Source organism: Anomalospiza imberbis, chromosome 12, assembly GCF_031753505.1.
Source record: "Anomalospiza imberbis isolate Cuckoo-Finch-1a 21T00152 chromosome 12, ASM3175350v1, whole genome shotgun sequence".
In the NCBI taxonomy this organism is placed as follows: Eukaryota; Metazoa; Chordata; class Aves; order Passeriformes; family Viduidae; genus Anomalospiza; species Anomalospiza imberbis.
The window spans coordinates 9,242,058-9,268,003 of NC_089692.1; the positions used below are offsets into that span (position 1 = coordinate 9,242,058).

The window sequence follows — 25,946 nt, forward strand, 5'->3', positions numbered from 1 at the left end:
CCAATTTTTTTAATTTCAGTCTGCTCAGTTTTGCATGTGAGTTGCATTTAATGAACCTTCTTATTTTTCCTTTGTTCCTTCATTTAGATGAGAGTCACTGGCTGATGTTAGACATTTTATCACACACCACGCTGAATCTTATACATAAAATGTTGTTGGGGCCTTATAAAAATAAAGATTCTTGATGAATTGTCACCATAGAATTGAGTTACTATTTCTATCCATTCCATTGGCACTAAACTACAGCTAAAAAAAACCAAAAAACACAAAAACAAAAAGCCACGAAAGCAGAAGGTGTTCATGAACAGCTCCTCCTCACGTATTTACGTATTTTGGAAAAGAGTATCTTTCCCAAAGCCCTTTTATTTTGATATATATACAGGGCAGTTCTGTGAGCACAGAGGTGCTTCTTTTGGAAATAGTAAGTAAAGAGAGAGAGATGGCAGAACTTCCATGGCATATATGTATTTCTGAGAGCTCATTAAACATCATACAGGAGATCATTAGGAATAGACAAGGATGGCACAATAAGTAAAGGAATGAGAGATTCCAAACTGACTAAATCCTAAACCACAGTGGTGCTTTTGAAAATCCCTGTGTGCCTGAACATGACAAATGCAGATTATTTTAACAGCCCTGATATATAATCAGCAGTGCTTGTGTAATTCAACATCAGACTTGAAAGACTGCTAGCACAATGTTACTGCCAGGAAGAGAAATTAATTCATATTAAAAATAGTTGAAGTTTTGAGATCACCTTCTGTCAGATTCAGGCCCTTTGGTGAAGGACTAAAGCTGCTGAGTGCAGGGAGTCCCAGGGATGCCCTTCCCTGGCTCAGAGGAGTTTGCTGAGCAGCCGAGGGAGCGTGGACCAGCCTGCAGAGCTCTGGGCTCTCCAGCTGCTAAGGGACTGCAACATTTCTCCACTACATCATGGCTCATAGCGTAGGTTTCCTCAGTGATGTATAGAAGCTGATAGCAGCTCCCACAAATGAAATCTAATTAGCTGGGTACAGAACATGTAGGAACAAAAACTTGCCAAGTGAGTTCAAATAAGCCGGTGTGGAAGCAGACACGTAGCACAGGCCTTTGAGTTCCCACACCTTTGCTTATATGCCAGGAAACTGAACCTTCCCTTTCAAACAATTAGAAAGTGATAGCAGCAGCAAATCAGTCTTTGTTCAACCAAAGCTACAGAACTCTTCTCTGTGCAAAATTAGATCTCTCCAGACACTATCTCTCCAAGCATACATGATGTGTGCAGTTTGTCTTTTTTCTAAAAAACAAGAAACATTAGTCAATTCAGCAGAAAGAGGGCCTGTGGATTTCTGTGGGCTCATATGCTCACAAAAGGAATTGACTAGTTTGATCCAGACCATATGCAGGTGATGATAGGTCTGTCCTGCTGATTCTGATCTAATAAGCAGCTTCAATTTGCTATAAAATAAAAACTGTGTCTTTATGGGTCTGGGTTTCAATTAGTTTGTTTTGGTTTTTCTTTGTTTGTTGGGGTTTTTTTGTGTTTTGTTTTTTTTGTGTGTTTTGGGTCGGGTTTTTTTTTTTTTTAAGTCATGTGCATTGAGCATCAGAATGCTTTGTCAGATAATGCTTTCAGTTGATGCTTTTGGAGACTTGAATGCATGTAGCTCCTGACAATGATTATATGCACGTGTTCCATATAATTCCAAAAGCACACCCATTATGAAAGATTAGTACAGTTGTGCTTATGATGTATTTAGGTCGTCTGTTACTGAATATTTCTACTGTCAGTACAACAAAAGTGTGATGATCACAGTTAAAGCTTAACAAAGAAAATGCTGTCAGGCAATTAGTAAGCTGAAGTCAGCAGTACTAAAGTGAAATATATCATGTTTGGAATAGCACAGTGGTTTGCTTGTGATAAATGTAGAAACAGGTCCTCATACACAGAACATATCCTAGCCTTAGAAAAGAGTTTAGCATCTGGAAAAAAAAAACACATACAAACCCCCCCCCCAAAAAAAAAAATCCAAAAAACACAACCCATACCAAAATAAAAAAAAACAGTCCCACAAAAAGAAATCCCAGAACTTTAACTTATTTTATTTCTTACTTTTTTTACAAAATAGTCTCAGCCACTGGCAACTAGGAAGGTGTTTACTCATTACAGGACTTGTGCCATTTATGAAAAGGAAACAGCATACCTCAGGAGAAGACTGCAGTACAAACACATATACCCACTTAAGAGAGAGTCCTTCATATTAATAATCTCATAAACTGCAGAAATTTTGAAGAAAACCAAGAATCAAGTGAATTTTATTCTTGAAAGACAGTTATGCAAAAAAAAAAAAAAATTTGGCAAAGCCTGGTAATACTAGGCTTTCCATTCCATTAGAGGAAAGAGGAAGGTAGAAATAGAGTCAATTCAAGACCAGCAAGGTAGCAAGGTATTTTCAAAACCTCTAAGCCTTGCCCATTGAAAATAAATTTTTAAGAAAGCTGTAACATATATTTTAGAAAGCAATAACAGTTAATTTCAAGTACAGTCTGATCAAGCATGATTTCATCACAATTTAGTCAATATTTGTTGATTTACACCAGGTCTCAGTTTGTTTTTAAAGGTTTTACTGGCCCCATTTTTGTCAGACTTCAATCTTCCTTAGCCTAGTTGTCATACCTATGACAATAAATGCTACTGTATCATGTTATAAGAAGAGAAGCCAGATCATTCCTGATAGCAAATGATGTGTTTTTAAAAACTCTGGAATACAGTTTTTTGAGAGAATGTGCAAAATGAGATAGGCTAAAGCAAAAATAATGCAGGCCTGGAACAGAGAGGGAAAAAATTCTTATTGTACTCTAGAACTAAATTATCAAAAACATTCTCAATATCAAAACCAACCTAATGTGAAAAATTCCTGGGCAATATACAAAACAAAGTTAATACTGTGCCTTGAGCTACAGAGAAGTAAATTTTGAGCCTGTTAATCCTTGAATGCTGGAATACTAATGCATAATATAAAAATGAAAGAAATTCAGCAAAGAAAAGGTTTTGGCAGGATTGCTAAAATCAGCAATATCAAATCCTTGGCAAGTTAACAACTATGGAAGGTACAATTGGTTACATTTACAGGAACAGTACAGACCAAAAAAAAGTAGCAAAAATTGCTTGGCAAATCAAACTTTCTCTGAATAATATTTGTCATTACAAGTCTTAGATTACTGGAAAGGATGAAAACTGGGAAGAGTGAGCAAAGGAAGTGATAAATTCTGAAGGTCTTTGTGTAGGAGAGCCTCTTTGTCTCTGCCTGTATGGGTCAGATCCATCCCCAGGCTCGCTCTGAGCAATTGGCAATGACAGTGACCAAGAAGGAGCAGTAAGGAAGGCACACCCTATAAACCCTAAATCACACAACCACCCTATAACTGTGGCAGTAAGCTGGCATGTGTTCTCTGATAGTCTTTGGTGTTTTGTGCAGCTTGTGCCTGTAATGGGATCCATAAGTGAAAAACTCACTTGGCATATGCTGCAGAGGGTTCAACAAACCCACACACAGCTGTGTGTCTCTGGCCCAAAGCTTTTTAAGGCTGTATTTTCAGGCAAGCAGATGCTTTGGGGAACTCCACCATTGTTATTCCATAGAAGGTGAAGAAGCTGTCCACTGGCAGCTCTCTTGCAAAAAATTCTACATCCCCACCGACTGTGATCTCTTTAACAGAGGCATTGACTCTCTCTGTGGCACACCCATTTACCGTCGTGTCACTGACCTTCCACATTCGTGACTTTCAGGTATTATGCAGACAGGTGGAACCAAGCTGCTCAGATATTCATGGCTCCATTCACATCTACAGAAAATCATCTTAGAATCATTTTAATGGCAGGTGAACTAGTATGAGACAATGTCTGTGAGCCCTTGACACCGAATTATGATTCACCATTTATTTTTAATGACATACATGCCCTTCACTATGACAGTTAACAGTGTTTCAAGAAAATTCTGAAAATATTTTTTTCTGAAGGAATAATCATTCAGTTTTCTGTGAAGTTCTGCTTTTTGCTTTACTAATTTTACAATTCCACCTAGTTCTAACAGAAAATTTCTTCTCCCAAAGGAAAAGACATTTCTCAGGCAGATGGATAGACCTCTGCTGCCTTTGCTTGCAGCCTTGAACTGTCTTTTTCTTCCACTACAACAAGTGCCAAGAAATCAGCCAGAGCACACTGTGTTCACCTGTACAGCACATATGGTGCCCTTGGACAGCAAAAACTCTGTTGTTAAGACTTAAAAATTAGAGAAATCACTTCCTAAAGCAGTCAATAACCTGTCAGCTATCAGATGAGAGGTAACCATGGTATCTGTGAAAAGGAGAGAAATGCAATCCAACACTCAAACTATTCCACAAAGCAGAAACTGCGTAACATCACCGTCTGAGGGCAGAACTTGAGAGATATTTGTGAAGTTCCAGATGCACAGGCTTTACTTCACTTGACTTTTTGCATGTATTTAAAAATTCCTCTGTCTCTGATCCAGGTTACAGCTTATTAATCCATTTTCTCTCCACTCCTCAGTCAAACTCTCTTATGTTCTCCCCTCTGCCAGACACAGCTGCATAAGCTCCCTCCCCTTCTATCTCCTTACACAGAACAAGGACCTTATGCTTCTGTTTAATATCTATTAATTGCTTTTAATGATATTTAGCAGTGGAAAAAAATATTCACCAACTCCCAAATATATAATAATTGTAAGAGTTGTGCAAAGCACACTTGGTAATTCTTCAGGAATTAGAGTTATGATAAGATTAAGGCAGTCACCTGAATAGCTGCCTGCTTCAATTCATTCTACTTGATTTCCTTATGGGACATCTGCTTCATTTTTTAATTATGTGCTATGGGATATGAGAAGGGACCAGACTTTCTTTGACAGCCTGAATTGTTTTCTCGGGACACTGACCAACACTGACAATATGCTATTTCTCACGATGAGTTATCTTGATACAGGAGAACTGTAACAACATCAGGAAAACAGCAGCCCCAGTGTTAGTAATTACAGCATTTTCCTCTCACTCAGACTTGTATGGTGGCCTGAAGAACTTCCATTCACTGGTAAGAAAGACACTGGATGCACATCTAGTGGTTCAATCCAGGTAGATTATCATTTTCCTGCTGTTTGTTTGGGTGTTTTTTCCTTATTCTTCACTTTTATGAACTTCCATTTTGAATGTGTTGAATTACCAGGAAAGGACAACTGCACTTACACAAAACCAGCATAATGAGTGAAATCAGAATGACAGAGAAGTAAATGCAGTGTCAGGACAAGAAAATGCTAAGAATACAAGTTCTGGAGTTGTGTTAATCTGAGTATCCCAAACTTCACTTTACATCCTTTTAAATTATTTCCAGACAGATTTTATAATGCTTTGCTACTACAAATACAGAGGAAAAACCCTAACTCCATGAATAGTATTTGGCCACAGGCAACACCAGATCAGGCCCCTGCCAAAGCAGCAAACTCACATGGGGCAGTACAACATCTGCAGTGCAATGGCCTTTGTCTGTGCTTGAACCCTACAAAACCAGGCTTGGTACTGACACTGCTGCAGGAGGAGTCAGGATCTGACAGGAGGCTGCAGACATCTGTGGGACCCCTATTCACCAAGAGACTTTGAATCCACTGTACCAGCTCCACAGTGTGCAGCCTCAGCTGTGTCCCTTCTTCACTCTCACTATTTCCTAGGCAGGAATGACTCAATCCCCTTTCTCAGGGACAGCAAATCTCAAATGTGTTTTTACCACTTTGAGCAGTTTCTTCTTGATGTCTTAGGGACTACAGAGAAGGCAGTTACATCTTAGCTCTTTATCCAAGATATGTGTGCCTTTGTAATCAATGTCAGCAGCAGGAGTAGAAGGTGAGATTTTAGGACCTAATTTCACTATCATATACAAATATATAGGTCCATCCAACAACCTCAGAGGGATTTTTGACTTTCTGCCCTGATCATACCCCACATACCATGGCAGGAGAAAGTGAGGTATTTAACATCCACAACTGACAAAACCTAACCCCTGAGTTTCCACTCCTTCACTTCTGCTACTGCTGTTATTATCATCTCACTTATCCAGTAAGCTATTCCCTTACCAGGTTTATGATGATGTAACTATACTGTCTTTAACTGAGTTATTGATTTATACTAGCACAACAGAAGAGTCTGGCCTAATAATTATCCACAAAATGAGAATAAAGACCAATTAGTGCTTGCACAGAAGCTGTTTGCACTAAAATTAATTCTGTCTGCAGTAAATCTAGACAGCAGACAGAAATATAAGTAGAAAACTGAATATTTTGTTTTTTTCTTCCTACTTACTTTATTTAAAGGATATATTTTTTTTCAATCAATGCTATTTGTTAAAGTTGTCATTAAAGTAAATGCATTAAGCCCAATTCTGCCAGACAATGTGTGCCTTTCAAGAGCCCTACAATGTGAAAGCATCTTTCCTGAGTCTACAGATCTCTGCACAGCAAGGGCCCTTCCATGGTTTCTCAGCATTTGTACATATCATCTCACATCACAGACTGAACTGTTACAAAGAGACACTGGTACCTTCCACACAAAGGTCATGGGCCACTCTTACTGACATATGCCTTTAATCCTTGGGATGCTTCAAAAGATGAAGATTAGCAGCAATCCTCAGAACTCGCACCCAGGAGATAGCTATTTGTCAAAAAGTTGATTTTATTGATGCTTACAAAAAAGGAGAGTATGTAATTTATCTAATAAAAGTCGGGTCTTGTTTGCCTAGACTCCAGAGTTTTGACAGTTTCCTCACTGAAGTGTTTGATGTTGAGTTTCATATAATAAATACAAATTTTTCATCAGCTATGCATCTTCTTAGGAGCAACTGGTATTATTGTGTGGATTTTCTTCCTTGGTTTTCTCCAGAGTTTTTCCTCTTAAAGTCTTTGTTTCCTTCAGAATTCATTATAAATGACATAATTATATGTCTTTTTCTCCCTTGATTGAGAGCATTTCTTACAGATGATGATTTACCATTTGGAAATTACAAATAGCATGAATAGATACAATTATTATATTGCAGAATTTCCTTTAAAACCTAGAAATGTGGTTTAGCTGAACTGTTTGTAAATGATAAGTAGGCAGGTCACATAATTTCCTCTAATCAGCATATGAACCCCAATGCAAATTGAAGTGTTTCCTCAAACTGCATTAGAAGGTTTCCTCTGGAATGTTGAGTAGATTTAAGATTGGGATGAGCAGAAATGGACAAGGAATACAAGTAAAAGAATTAATGCAAGTAAAAATAATTACTTTTATGAGGATTCTTTCAGGATATCACGGTGCTCCAGCCGAGAGAGAGTCAAACCAGAGCACATATGTTGAAAAACTTCCCATCAATTTTGACTAGACCTTGGCCCAGGTTTATGCAGAAGTTGCATTAAAAACTACTTCAATTTTTGAGTCCCATTTTCCATAGAGAGAAAGATCAGAATATAAAGTTTAAAAATGCAAACCATGGTTGTATGGGGCTAGAAGTCTTTTTATGGGGTCATCTGTCATCATAGGATTTATTTCTGGAATGCTTGGATGTGTCTTGTAGGTGGTTCTCTATAGCTTAAGAAAATGCACCAAAAATAACATTTTTTATTTGTGATACATAAATGCTAGAGTATTTCTTGTTTTGTTCCCATTCCCATGGAACTGCCACAAGGCAAATATTTTCTGCTTTAGAAACACATTTAAAATGAAATGAACAATAATGTGACACTGTTGTTGATTAATTAATGAAACAAAAGCCCAGGGACACTTTCATACATATGATTGCATGTGTCCATTAGTGCATTAGATACTGCTGGTACCCATCTCAAAAAGGGCTGCAGCAAAGTCTGTTACAGAAAGTATGGCCTGAAGCCCACTTCATCAATCTGAAAATGCAGTGACTTCAAGAGAGTCCTGTGTGCAACAGATGGCTGTTAACAGCCAGCTCTGAGCGTTTGAAACAGGCTCATCCTGCCTTGGAAAACCAGGGCCAGAGCATCCATTAACAGAGCGAGGAGAGGAGGCGAGAGGGCCAAGGGAATTAAAGATCAAAGAGCTTCAATTAGGCAATATTAATGAGGAATCATCTCAAAAGGTTTCCACGTTTTTATAAAAAGCCTTCAGTTTGTTTTATAAACAGAACTCTGTGTAATGTAGAGCCATCTCTCCAAAAATCCAGATTGTTTTCAGGCTCCAGTCTCTGCCAGGGAGCCATGTTAGGGCTGCTAACACGTAAAGCATACTCTGCGTGAAATCCAAGTGAAAGCTCAGATTCCTTTTAGTATGTGCAGGGCTAGGCCACAGCTTAGGATTTCTTCATATCCTATTTGAAATGTCTAAAACTAAACACAAAGACATCCCAAAATATCCACATCACTATATCTTTCTGAGATGTGTAAAAAAACTTTGCCATTCCTTTGATCATCTTCAATCTTCAAATAATAACTAAATAAGCACTAAACTCTATAACTCAATCAATTCTGATTTGAGTCTATGATGCCATAGCTTGCTATTGCAGGAAGCAATGCACAACAAACTTGACTCACATAGAACTGCCTGCAGTTTATCTAAAGAAATACTGCCGAAGTCCCAGTCACTCCAACTCCATCCCTCCTCCTGGTCATACATTGGCATCCCTTTGCTTCCTCCAGCACTGGCATTTATCTGATCAAGTTGATCAGCTCACAGAAGAGAAACCCCATAAGAAGCAACAGATCTATTGGAACAAGGTACAGGCACAATTCAAATGCTAAATGTGTTAAGAGAAGGACTTAATCTGCGGAGGTGCTTTGCTCCAGATAAAGAAACAAAATCCCCAGAGAGCCAAAGTCTAATGATAATAAGAATGGGAAAAAAAATTTAGCTTCTGCAGCAACCCCAGCCAAATAATCCCAAAGAGTTTAAGAAACAGCTTCACACTGAGCTGAACTAATTTCTCTGCTGCTTCTGAGGGTAAATCCTGTCCCTCCACACATCTTCCCTTATTGCCACTCATCTGGCTTTTCTGAGTCAGTACAACCTGTGAGGAGACCTCAGGAAACCATAACCTTCTCTGAGTGGGGAACTACTTTTGCCAGGTTAATTAATCAAATTATTTCAAAGAAGTAGCAGGAAGATGTGGCAGAAGACCCAAGAGAGGGACAGATAAGTAGCACCTTTCCTCTGCTGTGGTGAATTTGTAGACACCTGTTCATTAGGTCTAGTGTCATTTAACCAAAATTAAAATACTATTTGCCAATTAGCTAGAACATGTAAGAAGACTTGTCATCAATAGGTTTGCCTCACTGGCCTAAGTAACTGAGTCACTGTAAAGAACACAGCGACCCAGCAAAGCTGAGAAGGATGTCCAAATCAATGACAACCAAACTGTTCCCTTCTGACATGTCCCTTGTGCCAGGAGGAACAGACTCCTGGCAAAGGAAACGTACCAAGTGTAAGTGATAATCCTATTAGTAGAACCATGCCAACAGTACAGTTTTTGTACTGACCAGTGGCAAAGATCACCTGACTGGGTACCACCACCACAACTGAGGCACTGCATTTATTGACAGAGATAATAAAAGTTAGAAAGAAAAAAAAAAAAAAAAAAAAAACCAGAAAAAATGTTCTCAGGAAGGTTGGAAAATCACATCTCTTCTACATGTGAAACTTCTAATGTTCATATATTTTTTTTGTTTCTAATATACTGTCCTTAATACATTCCTTATATTTTAACTGAAAAACAAAATTGAGATACTCTGCTTTCTAAAGGAATGAGAAAAGTCATGGTCTTTGCATGTAAGAGAAACAATTTTTCATCTGGATGACCAATACTGGTCACATTATTTTCTTGATGTTCCTCTAAGTCTGCTTTCTGAATCCTACACCCAGGTCAGGAGGGATTTTATGTTTAAACCATCAGGAGTCTGCTGGTGCCTTTGACTTCTACATGTTACATCAATACTAATGGCTGTTGGATCCTCTGATATGAGAAATCCCTAATGACTTCTGAAGATCAAACACATAATTAAAACAACACTTTTATCTGAGTTCTGGCCCTTATTTTCCCATCCAGTTTTTTTCTCTAAAATTATATGCTAGCTAGCAACACATTATTTGTTTAATAACAATATCCTGCAGAGTTCAAAGTAATTTTCAAATTAGAATATTTTTAGTTTACTGAAACATGTTTTTGGGGAAAAAAATCTTTAAAAATCAAAATAATCTACAATTATGAACAGAATACTTTAAAACCTGGGGTAGAAATATTCTATTATGAATCTGCAAAATGGATACAACTATGAAAATGTTCCACAAAATAATTTTTGTAACAACCAGCTCTAGTTGCACACTTATTACAGTAAAGCAGCTTTTAAAAAGCAGCTGTGTTTTCCACCAAGGGGTGACAGCATTTCATTGTGGGGATAATGTGTGTAAATGATCCCTTCATTATATAGGGTCTGATCTTGCATTCCTTGTGCATCCTAGGTTCTCACTGAAACTAACTGTGTGCTAACAATAGTACTCCAGACAAATTCTAATGGGATAATTGTGCCATTATTGCTACCTAAATTTCCCTTGTTTCATTTGGATTCAGTGTTTTCCTTCCTGCTACTGAGCCAAAGTCTTCAGATGGAGTTTTGCCATATAAAGTTGCACAATTTTGGTTTGACTTGCTAGGATTTGATGCACCTTGGTACATTTTCCTGCTGAAACAAGTGCCCTTCAGCAGCAGAGAAACTTTCTCCCTTCCATGTTGCAGGATCTGGCAGCTGTTCAAAAGTAAGCCAACACTGTCCAAGATAGATCAGAAAATAAACATATATGCTCAAATGGAAACACAAGAAGCCATTCAGGTTCTGGGCCACTGTCATCCAGCCTGGAATTTAGCTGGGGTCCTTGATCAACACAATTGCTCTCACAGCCACAACCTCGCTGGCTGGTGGACATTTTGCATGGACGCAGAAGCATAAACGCCAATGTTTGAATTTATACAGGGCAAAGTAATTGCTGCAAACATATCATTAAAAGTTCCCAAAAAATCTATTTTCCTACCTCAGTGGCAATCATAAAACCTTTAAGCCAATATAAAACTTCCTTACATTATTAGGGCCTGCAACCTCACAGTTTGAGGATGTCTTACATGGAAAACATTATATTATTTCAAATTAACAACCAAAAAAATCAGGGATTTGTGAGGGAAGGCAAATAAAAATGCAAATTTCACAGAACAGAATTACCATACTTCTTGATGAAGAGTAAGTTAAACATATGGCAAAAAAAAATTAGGAAAATAAATAAATAAAATGCCCAAGTTATTTCTTACAGAATCAATAATATAAAACATATCTCCATTATGCCCTCATTTAATTGAAACTACATTTCTCCAAGCCTTGCCAGAAAAACAGGAGAATATGGCTACAGAATTCTTGCACCTACTTTTTATCTGCATGACCTGCTTCAAGAGCTAAGCCAAGTTTCATTAAAAATTATTGGTCTCATAACTTTTTTTTCTCTGCCAAAAGACTCCCATATGGCACCAATATCAAGATAAAATTGTGGCCGTGCAAAGTTTTTCCCACTCTTAATTAAAAAAAAAAAAACTATAAAGTGATTTTATGGCAAAGTCAAAAACTGTCAAGGATGATAAGATCTCACTTGATAAAAGTCTCATGGGCAGTTGTGCCAATTCCAAAATGGGGTATTTTTATCTGAAAGATGACACACAAGATGTTTTCATGTCTTATGCACAGCACTGAACTACAGCAGCTCAGTGGAATATTATCCACCTCTTACAGGGTGCTTTGCTAACACATATTGTGGTATTAAGGAATTCTTTTGTATTACTGTGGCATCTGCTGAAAATGTCAGATGTGATCACAGGCCTTGCAAAACAAGTATTTTAACAACCAAAACCTTATGATAGGTTATATTTCAGTGACTAGGAAACAACACTGCATTATCTGAGAAAACAGCACAGATGTTGCTTAATAAACTGCTCAGTTTATGCATTGTATTAACCTCATGAAATATTTATGCAAATCTTGCATTAACAAAAGGTAAAAGAATCATTATAGGTTATGAAGAAAACAATGTGACAACCTTTGTTTTTACCTCCATGTTTTATGGGGGCATTTTAAGTCTTAGGGGTTTCTGTTTAGGAAGACACAAGGGCATTATAGATTTTCATCTATTTTGTTTTCAGTTCTGCTATCATTCCTTCCAGCTGATTTCACATTTTATAATGCTAATAGTGGGTGTATGGTTTTGAGTTTCTCTACTGTCAGCTGGTCAGTAGGTCTGGGGGATATATTTAATGGAATCTGACAGCTGATGGAACTGATCTCATTGAAAGGGGATTTGATATGTGGGATGAATGTGGTGACCCTCAATTCGACATATTAATGACCATTATTATTCAAACTCTTGCAGCCAATATAACTCTTTTTCTTGGACACAGCAGTACATGTGTATAAAAGAAATGACTTATGGATGAGTTAGTCCATATACTAGTTTGAGTGTCATTTAGATAGCATGTCAAAACACATTAGCTGTTTTACCCTGAGATAAAATTAAAGGAAAAACCTTTGTACTCTGTACACTTGTAAACAAAGCAATGATAAAAATGGGTAGTTTCACAGGACTGAGTGAGAAATGCAGCAAATACACACACCTCCTGCTGTGGGAAAAAGTGTTCTGTGCTCTGGGCAATCAAAAATAAAACTCAGGAGTCAGATACTGCAGCTGCAACCAACAGGTCCTCCTCTGCTATAGGTCACCCAAAGTTATACACACTCTTTGTGCACAAACAGTTTCTAAAAAAAGAGAACTGCATCAGCCTTTCTTTACACAAATCAGAATTTAGGTAACTAAACTAGCAGAACTTCACATTCTGCATTGACTCGTGACAAACTATTTATTGTTGCATTTAATTTCTGCTGGTAGAAAAAATTTGGCCCAAAGTTGTGCATGATGGCACAAATAATGCCATATTCAGAAAAATCCTGAGATTCCCCCATCTTTTGGCAGAAGGAAAGCTGGTCACAGATGCTTCAACAGATGTGTAGAGGACGCAAAAGAAAATCTTAATATATGAGCAAGAATGACAAGGAACTCTTTGAGTTTAAATTATGTGGTACTGCTACTTTTTCAGGTCACAAATATAAAATCTATTATTGATCTTGAGCATTGTCTCCTATTTTGAATGTCTTTTAAAGCGAAGGGCACTCTAATGCCATTTAATCAATAACTGCTTTCACATTTTTGACACAAATATGCAATTTGCTTACAGATTTTAAAGGCTCCTAATGTACATTGCCTGTTCTTTCCTACCATGTCTGAGGAGGGGTGATGTTCTACAATATTTAGCCAGGGTGCCTGCTGTGCCAGGCAGGACATTCAAAACCTTTGCAGCCTGTTTTATGGCCCTGGTGGTGCATGAATAATAAAAGCACATTGCATTTCTCTCCTTTCCTGCCTTAACAAGCTCTCCAAAGGGGGGAGAAAGCTCTGAAAGGAACCAGATAAAATAAAGCCACCACCAAAAAAACACACTGAGACACTCGACCTACGCATTTAAGTATTGCAGCATATGAGAAATGCATCAATAACATTAAAGTTACTAAGGAAACCATCTGAGAAGGAGGATGTAATTAGATCATAGCAGTGAGCTTCACATTTGGTTTCCATATTTTTGAGGATTCAGTCAACATTTAGGCTATCTCAATTAATGTATGATTTGAAAGGCTTAACCATATGATGGCACTCAATTACTCATTCATCTAGCCAAATATGTTAAGAGTACTTGAAAAGTCAGTTCTTTAATCTTTTATGAATTGCCTTTATCTGAACATTGTCACCACATGGGCAAGGGCATCATATATCGTGACCAGCTTATGTTTACTTTCTTGCTCATCATCTATTGATGGAAATTCTAGCTAGGATTGTTTCTCAAACTTAATATCTATGATTTCAGGACAAAATGGAAGTTGAAGTAAAGGTACACCTAAAAACTCACAAGGAACATGAACACAAACATAATCAAAGTCCTGTTAATATGAAAAAGGGCTTATTGTGCATGTCAATTTTCTTTGAAGATTTAGACCCCTAATACTCTAAACAAATTCAGTTTTCAGATCCTTCCTGCAGAGCCACCTCATTATCCACAAGCTGAGCTCACCTTATGGGTACTCCGGTTTTTATCATTATGTTTTACTTTGGAAAAAGCATCTCACTTCAAGACAAAAGCATCTGCAATAGGTTCTCTGCAGAAAAGAAGAGAAAAGGTTAATTCCCTATCTTTGAATCCTCAAACTCATTTATAGCCTTGTCTAAAATACTGCTTATAAGTTCTGGCTGATAACAAGCACTGTCCCCATTGCTTCTATACAAGAACAATTTCGTCTGACCATTGGAAGTCACATAACTTCCATATAACATATATATTTACATAAGTGCATCCCTATATTACATACACAGAACCAGCACAACAACAAAAAAACCCAAAAAAAACACATACAACCCATTAATTTCATCCTTATAAAATTTTAGGACCAAGGTTTTCTGCATGTCTACTCTTACACAGAGAAATATGGACCCAAAATCAACAATCATCCCCCTCCATTTTAAGGGAAACTAACATAAAATAAACCAGAGGAAATAGAAAGAACCATTGTTTAGCTGGTTTTTTTTCCCTACTTCATGTAAAATGAATATAACACTCTGCAGACTTTAGGACCCTGAGTGCTACATAATCCCACATATTGGCTTGCTGAACCTGAGCCACAGCTGTTCTGATAACAGACCCTTTGAAACTGCTACAACTTTGAATAAAAGCAATGCTTGCAGTAATGATGTTACATGGATGGTAGATTAATCATTGCTACACATTTCTCAAGGTCTTTCTTTTACTGTTAAATGAGTGCTTAGTACTCTGAACACCTGAAACTTCACTCCTTTGCACATTTTCAGAACAGTAAAATGAAATGAGGGAATCCCATCACCTATTAGAAAGGGCAGGACTTTACATGCCTTAAACATGTTAATATTTATCATCAAATCCTCTGTGAAAAGCTGGATCCAAGCCCCTCATACCACCATTACACGAAGAAGAAAAGCTCTACAAGCCAAGATTGTAACTGTCGAAACACAACAGGGTTCACAGCATACAATTTATAACTGGATATGATCACAAGCTATTAAAAATTTCTGAGTATACATAAATCCAACTGTATGACCCCTAAGAAATTTAGGCAGCCTGACAGAGAAGATTCAGGTAAAATAAAACATAAGTATTCTTTTAATACAAACATTATTTTAATAAAAAAAAAAAAAAAAAGAAAAATATTAGAGATCACTTTTGTGCAGCTTGAGATCAATGATTACAATGAAATTTTTTTGATTGCCCTACTTAGTGGTCTCAGTATGAATTTTATAGTGCACCACCAAGTCATTCCATCTTTCGATGACATCCATAGGTCTAACCTAACACTACTTTCAACAAAAGAAGGGAATATCATGGTGCCTGCCTCTTTTTCAAGACGCATCACGTCTGCTCAGTTCCTGGCTGGGGACTGACTCAATTTTTATGTGAGAAGGTGACAAAGCAGTTGGATTTTCCCTGCACCTCTGGAATGGCTGGGCTTAATGAGCACAGCAATGCTGCTGCACTAATTTCCCTCTGCATCATTCTTAAAGCAGTTCATTGATCCTTCTTCAGTGTTCAGTCTACAATTTCTGCAGAGAACTTTCCAGAGCAACTTTGAAGTTCAAATAAACTCAGTGAAACCAGGAGGCTCAGCCAGAGACAAACAAAATTCCACCTACTTTGTGTCAAGTGCTTCCTATTGTTCAATTCTAGGCCTTCAAAGGCACCAAGCCAATGAAACATGAACACTAGATACACCATGGCTCAGATTTAGTGCATATGAACGCCTCTCAAAATACCTGCCATAATTTATTCATATTTTCTAGTGTATTAGTTAATTTCTGTCACTTTAGGAAGCATCTAGAAAAACAATACAAATAAGAACAGTATGAGTGCTTTCTGCCTGCTACAGAATTGCCAAGGCAAAACTATCCAGGACTGAAATAATTTATTCATATTCCTGTTGATGCATCACATACAGTGATCAAATTCTAAGCTATGAGGAAAAAATTTTATTCTTATTTGATTCAAAGCTGCAGGGTTGTATCCAGTAGCAGAAGACACTAAACAAAACATTGCTGAAACTGCCTGGCTAAGTCAAGATTTTTATTATGTGTCAGTATTGACTGAAGAAAACAGCAAACCAACTCTGGTGTAAATCAATGAGCTTTTGCTAGGCTTTCACAAAATAAAAGACCTGCTGGACTCAAAAGTAAAATAATCAATTTTCTTCTACTGAACAGGTTGAACATTGCAAGGAATGACTCCGTAACCATCCACAGTAATAATAATTTACAAGTATTGAGAAGGAACCAGGTTTTATTTTTAGACCTGAAATATTTAGGTTTTGAAGATATGAACACTGATAAGAGGCAACTGATGCAAGGTCCTGATAAATGACCTACCTCAGCACCAGAAAAAGCTATTCTGGGAGAAAATTTCAACAGAAAAATCACAGTGAAGAGCCCAAAAGATAAGCAGAAGTAAATGGTTGAGGGCATACATATACTACTTCTGATAATTTGTGGATTGTTGGTGGTCAAATATGTTTTTTTTTATAAAAGGGGAAAGCAAATAACTGGGGGGAAAAAGTACTGGTAGATACTGCAGGAAACAATCATTGTGACCACATAATGAATATACATGGCTTCTTAGTATCTGATTGAGATTACTAAAGTTAAATCTTTTAGTACAATTTATAACAGATTTCCTTCTCTCTTTCCATCATGATTAATTTGTTACAGAAATTTCAACTACAAAAGTATAATTTAAAATCTTACATACTCCTAAAATTTGGATTAGGGATTACAGAGAACACACTTTCTTTGAATTATATGAACAGCTGTAATCTTCAAGAACTCTTTGCAGCACAACATTGGTAGTGCTCTCAGGAATCCTAGCTACAAATAATTTTACTTCCTGTTGTTAAAACATCTGGAATGATATCTGTGGTCCTGGCAGAGGACTACATATGGGGTGTCAGGGAAATTTAAGGATTTGTGGCTCCAGAAGTGAGCTGGATAAATGGACAAGAAAGAGGATTTACCAAACTGATGTATCAGGAAAAAAAAAAAAAAACCCAACTAGTTTTTACTAGGTATTACCTTCAGACACTGCTAAAATGAGGATTATTTCAGTTAAATGAGGCTTAGCAAGGCTGTAAAATGCATTTTACCCTATCAAAATTAACCAGAACCTCTTTCCTTGACAAGTGGCTTCTGAAAGGCACCAAACCTCACATAACTACAGGCTAAAAAAAAACCCCACTAAAAATATACTCTGTGCCACACACATGCAGCATAACAGCTTGATTTCATCATAACACTTAAATGCAATATTTTCCTGCACAGTATTATATTAATATGATAAAGTGCAGCCAGCCAAAAAATAGCTGAAGAGCTGCAAAGTGATTTCAGAAATTGAAAAGCAATTTCAAATGTTTGGTAAGCATTAACTTGCTCATTGCACCCTATCAAAACCAGCTGCTAGACCATAATTCTATCCTTTTCCCTTTCAAAAATGCAGGGCCTTGAAATACTCTATTAATGAGAAATTAATATGGTAATTGAAAGAGTAAATACAGTTTTAAAAAAAAGCTCCCACCATCAAAAATCTTCCTCCATTTACATTGGCCTGTTCTACTAAAGGAAAAATATGAAAAAGCGTTCCTATGTAAGATACTTATCTGTGCTGACAAGCAACAGATTTAATGGAATTTTAAAGCATTCCTCTGCCCCACGTGGTCAGTGACCGCACTGGACATCCCCTTGATACAGCTGTGCCTGATGGACGTAGGGATGCTAAGAGATAGAGGCATGTTCAGAGAATACAGTGCCTGAAATTGGTTTGAATGGGTTTCAAATACAGTGCCTGAACTGGATTTTACAGTTGAATGGCAAAAGATCCATGTCTTGCCTACATGAAGATGCTTCCCTTTAGTCAGTTCTGCATTAGAGCTCTAGGTGAAAGTGGGATTCCTTTCCAGAAGCCCTCCCCCATCTCAAGGAGTTCCCTTGAGCTCAGAGCCACTGCCCTCCCCGTGTGCACCTCCAGCACGCAGAGGGGCAGAGTGCAGCATGGGCTCCACGTACCCCCGACCCCAGGCACTCCCAAACTGTGCCTTTTACCTCTCTGCAAGTATTTCTGCAGCCAGCTGCAGTACTGGAGAGAGCAGGATGCTGTTGGAGGTACATCCCTAGGAAGAAAAGATTCTACATTTCTTGGAATACACTCCATACAGAGTTTCTGATGGAGAGTTCCTCTCCAGCTTCCCTGTCCCCACCCTTCAGATTCTGTGCCACTACCCATGCACTGGAAGAGGCTTTCCAGAGAGGGTGAGGAATGTCCCTCACTGGAGAGATCCCAGAACTCTGGAGCTCAGCCCTGTGCTCTGGGATGATCCTGCTGGAGCAGGGAGGTGAGATCAAATGACCCACTGTGCTCCCTTGCAGCCTGACCCTTTCTCTGATTCTGTGATTTGCCTCTTCTAACTTTCCCAATCATCCCTTGCAGCAGTGGGGCAGAGCTGAAGGCAGAGGCAGCCACTTAGCCTGTACAAACTCACTTTGGCACTAGTAGATAATTATAGGCTCTCCAAAGCACTTGGGCAGGTCTGGCTATTAGAAATGCACTGCAAGAAAATGAAGCCGACTTCGCTTGTAAATCTGCAAACTTCACTGTCAAAGATCTCTGCAGTTAACAGATTCATGCACTGCAATCTGAAAGAATAATTGATCCCATAGATAGACAAGAAAAATTCTAAATTATGAAGTAAAAAAGGAGAAATTATGTATTATGCAAAGTATTATGCATTGTGTTCGAGCTACTCTTGCATCATTCTAGTTGGGATTTCCCCCACTGTCATTATGGGAAAAAAACCCCACAACTTTCTATGTAACAGTTATAAAAACTTAATAAAATTCAAGTAATAAAGATCAAGAGAATCATATTAATCTTTTGTATAACCTCCTGCATAAGCTGTAACTTGGCTCAAGAGTGTGCTTCTGAGGTGAATCACCCCCACCTACCACTTTTGAAGCCATCACGGGGCAGGCATAGAGATGAAAAATAGGATGAAACCAAACACAGACATGCCCAAGAATACACCTGAGGGGCTCCAACCACTACTGGGTAGTCTTTCCAAGCAATCAAAGAGACCCAGGATGAAATATCTCAAAGTTACAAGGATGACATCAGTGCCAAGCATTCAATTTTGTCCAACAGAACCATTTCTCTCAGGTCACATCCTTTATGCATATATACACGGCATACAGAGCATGGCAACAGCACACAATAATTCTTTTTCCAAATACCTTTGTCAAGATATCTGCCACCATAATATTTTTTAGAAGTTGTTCCAAACATGGGAAAAGAAAGGCATAAAGAACTAATATTTAACTTCATCACGGCAATATTTTAATTGTTGAAAAGTTTCATTTAAAATTATTAGGGAATAAATCTATATGACAAGTTAATACCTTACAATTGTGTCCCACAGGTGAGAACAAAAGAAAATTTATTATTGCATTTAATTTATCAAAAGTTCAATGAGAATGTCATTACTTAATCCTCCCTGCCTTATGACTATAAACAATACCCTGCTTCTTTGAGCTTTGTTCCTGTTGTAGTAAGACCAAAACCAAGGGCATAACTTCAAGAAATAAAACTAATTCTTTTCCACAGTTGCCTAATGGAGTGTGAAAAATCTCTTGGAAGTCTTCAAAGGCTAAAAACATAGTAATATCTACATGTACAGGTTCTCAGCAAGATTGCATGGCATGCTTCAGGTTTTCTTGGGACATATTCACATCTCTAATTTAAGTCACACGATTACTCAAAACCAGTATCTCCAAGCAGGGTACCCTCAAAATTCAGTAACACAGTCAGTAAACAAAAACAGCTGCTAGGATTTGTAGGCTGCTTCAAAGATGGCAATGCAAGCCTTTGTAATGAAGGAAAGCTGTGACATTTTGTTATCAAAAAACTTTTACAAATAAAGGGGGAGAGGGATTTTTCTGTGCATAATTTATTACTAATTCTGAGACAAAGAATAATACATGCATCATTTTCTCCAAGAAACCATGAAAATGTTACTTTCTTAAATTAACAATATACCAACACCTGATTTATGGCTTTCACATGACTTTTGCTTAAATGTATTTCACACTGCTCTATTTTTGCAAACATATTGCAACCTCACTTTTGAAACACCTCAGTTTTACTTTAGAAACACACACACAGAGCAGTCAGACCAGCACAGGTGAGGCAGCATAAAAGCAAAACAGAGACTCTGTGTGTGCATGTGTATGTATGTATTTTTATATATACACATATATATTATACATATACACACATATATAAAAACATTATGCTGGTATGAAAGCTTTGGACTCTAGTTTTGTGATTTGAGTCCCCATCAAATCAGCCAAAGAATTAAGATGAATTCCATTTCTCTTCATTATTTTGTGCAAATCTCTGAAATATTCAGATGTTAAGTGTGCATATTTAGCACAACTTTACGATAATAATAAAAAGCAGAGATAGATATGACTGGTTTTTAAGGGGAAATTAAAAAAACTAAACACATTTTTGTTCCAATTTGTAGCTCTGGTTTCACATATCCCAGCACAGTGCTTGCTGTGAAACTCAGGGAAAACTCTTCCCTGTGTCTCAATCAATTTCTCCAGCTTCTCTCACAGGGATACCCTGTCAAAACCCCAGGTGGTGGCCAATTTACATGTATGGTTTTTTGAGTATAACAGCAGTTATCTAGAGCTATCAGTCTAACAGAAAGATTTTTTACAGTTTTCTAACTTAGGAAACTAAGCTCTCAGAACATCCTCTAACATCCACAAAAGAACTGAAGCAAAACAATAGGGATCTAGCAAGTCTAGCAATTGCTGAACTCCTCTTATTTATATTAAATTCAGTGAGTATTAATCAGTATCTTGGACCATTAATCAATATTAATTAAAACAGACTTCAGATCACCTTTAAATTTGTAAAAATCAACATGCAATTGATCAAAAGTAATTTTTAACATTGTACCTACTGCGACATTCTTACTGTTTTCTAGAAGACAAAACAGAAGTCGGACCTTTCTAAATTCTTGTATTTTACAGAGATGCACTTAAGAAAAGCCTACAAACAGGAAGCATGTCTGTGGCAGCAAATATCCAAAATTTTCATTGAATGAATTAAGAGATGAAATAATTCACTTTTATCCCTCAGTAACAGAGTTAGCAGTGATAAAAACAGTGTAAATTCCAAGCAGTCCATATCACTCTCACTGAGACAAAGCTTTCATTTCCACGTTGGTAGTTAAACCATTCTGAGTTTTCTCAGCTCATGTCCCAAGCCTTTTCTCTAGTTAAGTACAGACCAAATAACATCTTGCACATATTTTCTTTTGTGTCCAGGCCTAAACCACACCCTGTTGTCCTAATCTGCTCTTGGTGAAACTGCTGGGAATGCAGTTTTTACATATGGATTCCTGCACTCAGCTCAGCCTGGCACCAGGTATGGTCAAAAATGAAATAAGAAAGGAGCACTCCCTAAAACCTCAAAATTGTGGATTCTAATATCTACCATGGTAGGCCATTTCTTTACCTAAGAAATAAAGAATCTTATATTTTTCAGATTTTAGTGAAAGAAAAAAATTATTTAGTAGAGATTTAGGATAAAGAACATAGTGCTAAAAATTTCCTCTATGAAAAAGATGGTTTACACAAGACCTTTCTTGTTAGAAACTAAAGCCTGTGATATACAACAGGCAATTGTTTTAAAAACCCTTCTCATCAATTCTGTTTCCTAAATTATTATCCATTAAATTTAGTCCCTGAGTAACAAATGTTTTGAACCTTGAAGAGTTCCTTGGCCCAAGAAATTTAAATAAGTGTGTGTGGCAAATATCCACACTGCCAGAAGCAGCAGGAGGAAGCCATTACCGTTACTTACACAATCTATTCTCACTGAGAATGTTGCCCAATATAATTTACAAAATTTCTGTTGGAAATGCATTAACAGCTGAAAAGCAAGCAGCTTCTAAGGGATAAATAGAAAAAATAAATTAAAAAGCTTGCTTCCAAGCTTCAAATGTTGTTAAATGTCTGCTGCAGCCCCCACAGTCAGCAGTCTATAACCTTGTAAAACCCAAGGAACACTTTAATTTTAATATGCAGATTTCATCTGATTTTGGTTTAAGAAACTTTTTATGGATTCCATTCAAATAAAGTGAAAACTGGTTCAAATGTAAAAGTTTTTCTGTGGGAATTAAGAGCACAAAGCACATGAACTTTTCACACCAATGTATGATGTGTTCATGCACACATCTTTGTACACACCAGCACAAACTGCCATTTCCAGGCTGCATTTTATAGTGAAACAGTTTCACTGCTTGTTGCACAGTGCTTCAAATGCTTAGTTAAACTTTTTCATTGTTTCAAAATCTTTAATAGCTATTTGTGTTCTTTACATTTTGAAACAATGAAAAAGATAGAATGCATTTTCTCAGCATAAACACAATGCTTCCCCAATGCTTTTGTAATAAGATCTCTCTTCTCTTTTAATTCCTCTTTTAAATTTTATTGAAAATCCTTTTGGCACAAAAGGTCTGTTCTTCGAGAGAATAAATGCCTCAGTCTGCCTTCTCAGGCAAAACCTTCAAGAGGGCCCTAGAATCAAGAATCACTTCAAAGTGGACCTCATGAGGTTTTCTTTTATCTCACCCTTTCTCACTCCTAATCTCACCCTGCAAAAAGCAGTTAGTGGCTGCTGCTTGCCAACTCACCTTCCTTGGAAATCCAAGGGGCTGGACATTTTCTCACCCTCAACAAACTCACCAATCTTCTTCTTTAACCAGAAGGATTGCAACACACAGCAACCTGCTCTAACATGAGAGTAAGCCCTGTGTCGTGCAAGGTAAGTGTCCTTGTCACCTGTTTTCCTTACAGTCTCTGTGTGGTTGGATCCCCTCGGGGTAATGGCACAAAAGAAAGGGAATGCACTGTTTTATAAACCTGCAAATCATGTAAACCAGTGGGCACCCCTGGTCTGAAAGCTGATGGTCTTGTATTCCACTGTGTGGTACACAGGGCTCTGTACATAACAGCAGAATGAAGCACTCATTACTGACACCAGACTAACATGAGGGAAGTATGGATCATCCAGTCATGGTTAAGAGCCCACCCAACTATCAGAGACAGCAGAACAAGTTACCCCATTTCAGCCTGACTGCTGCTATCTTTTCAACTTGTCATATCTGTTCAGTTCTGTGCCAGCTGACAAGTACCCCACTAGCTGTGGCTCACACTAACAAACTGTTCAGTCTATGAAACAGAAGAGCAACTCCTTTAATGTGGAACAGCTACCACTCTAAGTGTGCCTGTCTTTCTCTGAGTCAGAAATTCAGAGGCTACAGAGGATGTAAAGATTCTGCATTTTACCTCCAGATTGAGTTTGTTGAACCAGCACTACACATTATGCATTACATAATCAAAATCACAATGTCACTTATAGCCAGACATAAAAACCAGGACTTTTAATTAAGATCTTCTATTATTAATAGAGCAGTCATTGTTTTATTGGAGATAATGTAATTTCATTCTTTCACCTGTTTTCATTTATGTTGCTCCTTCTTTTGCTTATTCTAACTCTGCTCTGTGGAAGGAGCTCCCTCCTTATGTCACACCTATTTGTTTTATGTACTGACTGATAGGCTTCCCAATGCTGCAATTGCCTCCTCTTGGTGGTACACACAACGATCTGTTCTTTTCCTGACAGGTTAAAGCAATCATACACAGGGATGCAACAAATGAACAAATTTGGCAATGAGAGAAGTTGTACTGTGACCTGGCCTAAGAGACTTGACCTACATCAGTTGAGAAGAGCCTTTGGGTTTGAAGGACAGAAACTTCATGCTGACTGAACCTATTAAATGGCCTGCTATTTTTTTTTTTTTTTTTTCAAAGGACCTTTTAGACATTTACTTGGAATTCTGTTTGGAGAAATTCTAATAGGATCATGGCACACAATTCCAACTTTTTCCACTTTCAAGTTAGTGATGTCTCTTAGTAGCTTTTTACCCTATTTAGGGCAAAATACTATAAATGACTGCAGTACAAACAGCACACGTGGGTTCAAATTCACCTAGTGTGCTGAAAGCCTGACAGCTGACAATTGTGAGCCAAAAGAGAGGCAAAGTCAGCATTCCTGTAGTAACCAGCATCTAGCAGCCTTTCCCATGAACTTTTCAATCCTCCCTGTTCTACTCCATAACATCCACTCCTCTCTGTGTTAGTTGTACTTTTTTCACAGAGGAAGACGTAGGATTGTCCACAGCTCCAGGGATTCCAGTCAACCTTCAGGCAACAGAAAAGAGGGATCAAAACAGGGCATCTTCTGAATTTTCAGAAGCACACACCACTTGGATTGCCCCATCCCTCACACAGTTTAAGTCCTTGGAGTCTTCAACAATCACTGAATTTTTATAAAATAGCGTCTATTTTTAGAGTAGGATTCCCTAGTACCAGATTTTTGCATGAGAAAACACAGAGATTACCTGTATGTATATATTCTGCCAAATATTGTTTAGACACCATTTGGAAGAAATTATTTAGGTAGAGTTCACGAAACACAATAGGACAGATCATAGTACAATGGCATGCAGAAAACAAGATAGGGCAGAGAAAAGGGGTATTTATTCCCAGAAACAAGTAAAAACTTCTGCAGGAATAAAGCTGGCTAGCTCAATGGTGGTAAGGAGAAAGAAATCCTGTCTCCTTCCACAACTGCAATAGAGCATAGCTTCACACTTCACTGGGAACCTCTTCTTGTAAAAGCTTCCAACTATTTTGAAAACCAGTCCTTTGGCCCCTACCAGCCATCAGTGTAAGTCTGCATTGTTCACACAGGTCTGGCTTAAGCAGCTCTGTAGAAACAAGAGCCCAAGTGAGTGAGTGAAAGCCCCTCAGCGCCCATGGATTCAAGGAGAGGTGAGGGAATCGTTTCTGTGGAAGAGGCATTTCGAATGCCTGAACCTCTCGTGCTGACTGCACCCAGAACTGCAGCTCTCGTTTCAACAGGTAATGATTAACTAGTGCTGCTGATCTCATTTGTAGGAGCCAAGGTCTCAGAATCCGGCCTTACACCTGGTAGAAATCATCTACCAGGTATTTCATGCATGATAGAAAATGAGAAGGCCTGACTTGCAGCACTGTAGTGAGCTACTCATGTCAACAGCATAAGCACATTCAGATTCTACAGCTAAAGTGCTTAAGGGGAACTCTTGGTAAACCTGGGAGAACACCAGTAATATGGGCTATTCAGACACGGTTTTTAGGAGTCATTGACAAGGATTGTAATTCGTTGTGTAGCCTTGCACTTTTAACAAAAACAGAAGCCAATGTCAGCAGAAAAGGTGTTCCTAGGAAGTCTTACAACTAAACCTTTCTAAAGCTCTTGAGTTTTCAAGACTGAAACACAATCAAGAGTGCAGAAAAAACAAGGACTTAGCATTAATTTAGATGCTCAAATCAAATCCTTGAAGTTGTTCCCAATATTTCAGTCAATTTGTTAGGACCATAACCATTTTGTGAATCCCTGTTTCACAGCCTAAGGATCAAAACCAACAATTTACCTATTTTAAACAAACGACTTACCAGCTGTACAACTAAATGCACACATAAATAAAGCAAAGAATTTATGCAGTAAGGTGTGGCAGACCCTATACGTAGAAGATTATTCATTTAATGGATTGGAACACAGAGCAGCAACTAGGCTATTCTACATT

General features: G+C 37.8%; 1 long non-coding RNA gene across 2 annotated transcripts in view; it reads right to left on the reverse strand.

Annotated features, from left to right (window-relative positions):
* The window catches only part of LOC137481163 (uncharacterized), a 187,818-nt gene that overhangs the window by 135,943 nt on the left and 25,929 nt on the right, over positions 1–25,946 (reverse strand). The gene's annotated exons all lie outside the window — the stretch shown is intronic.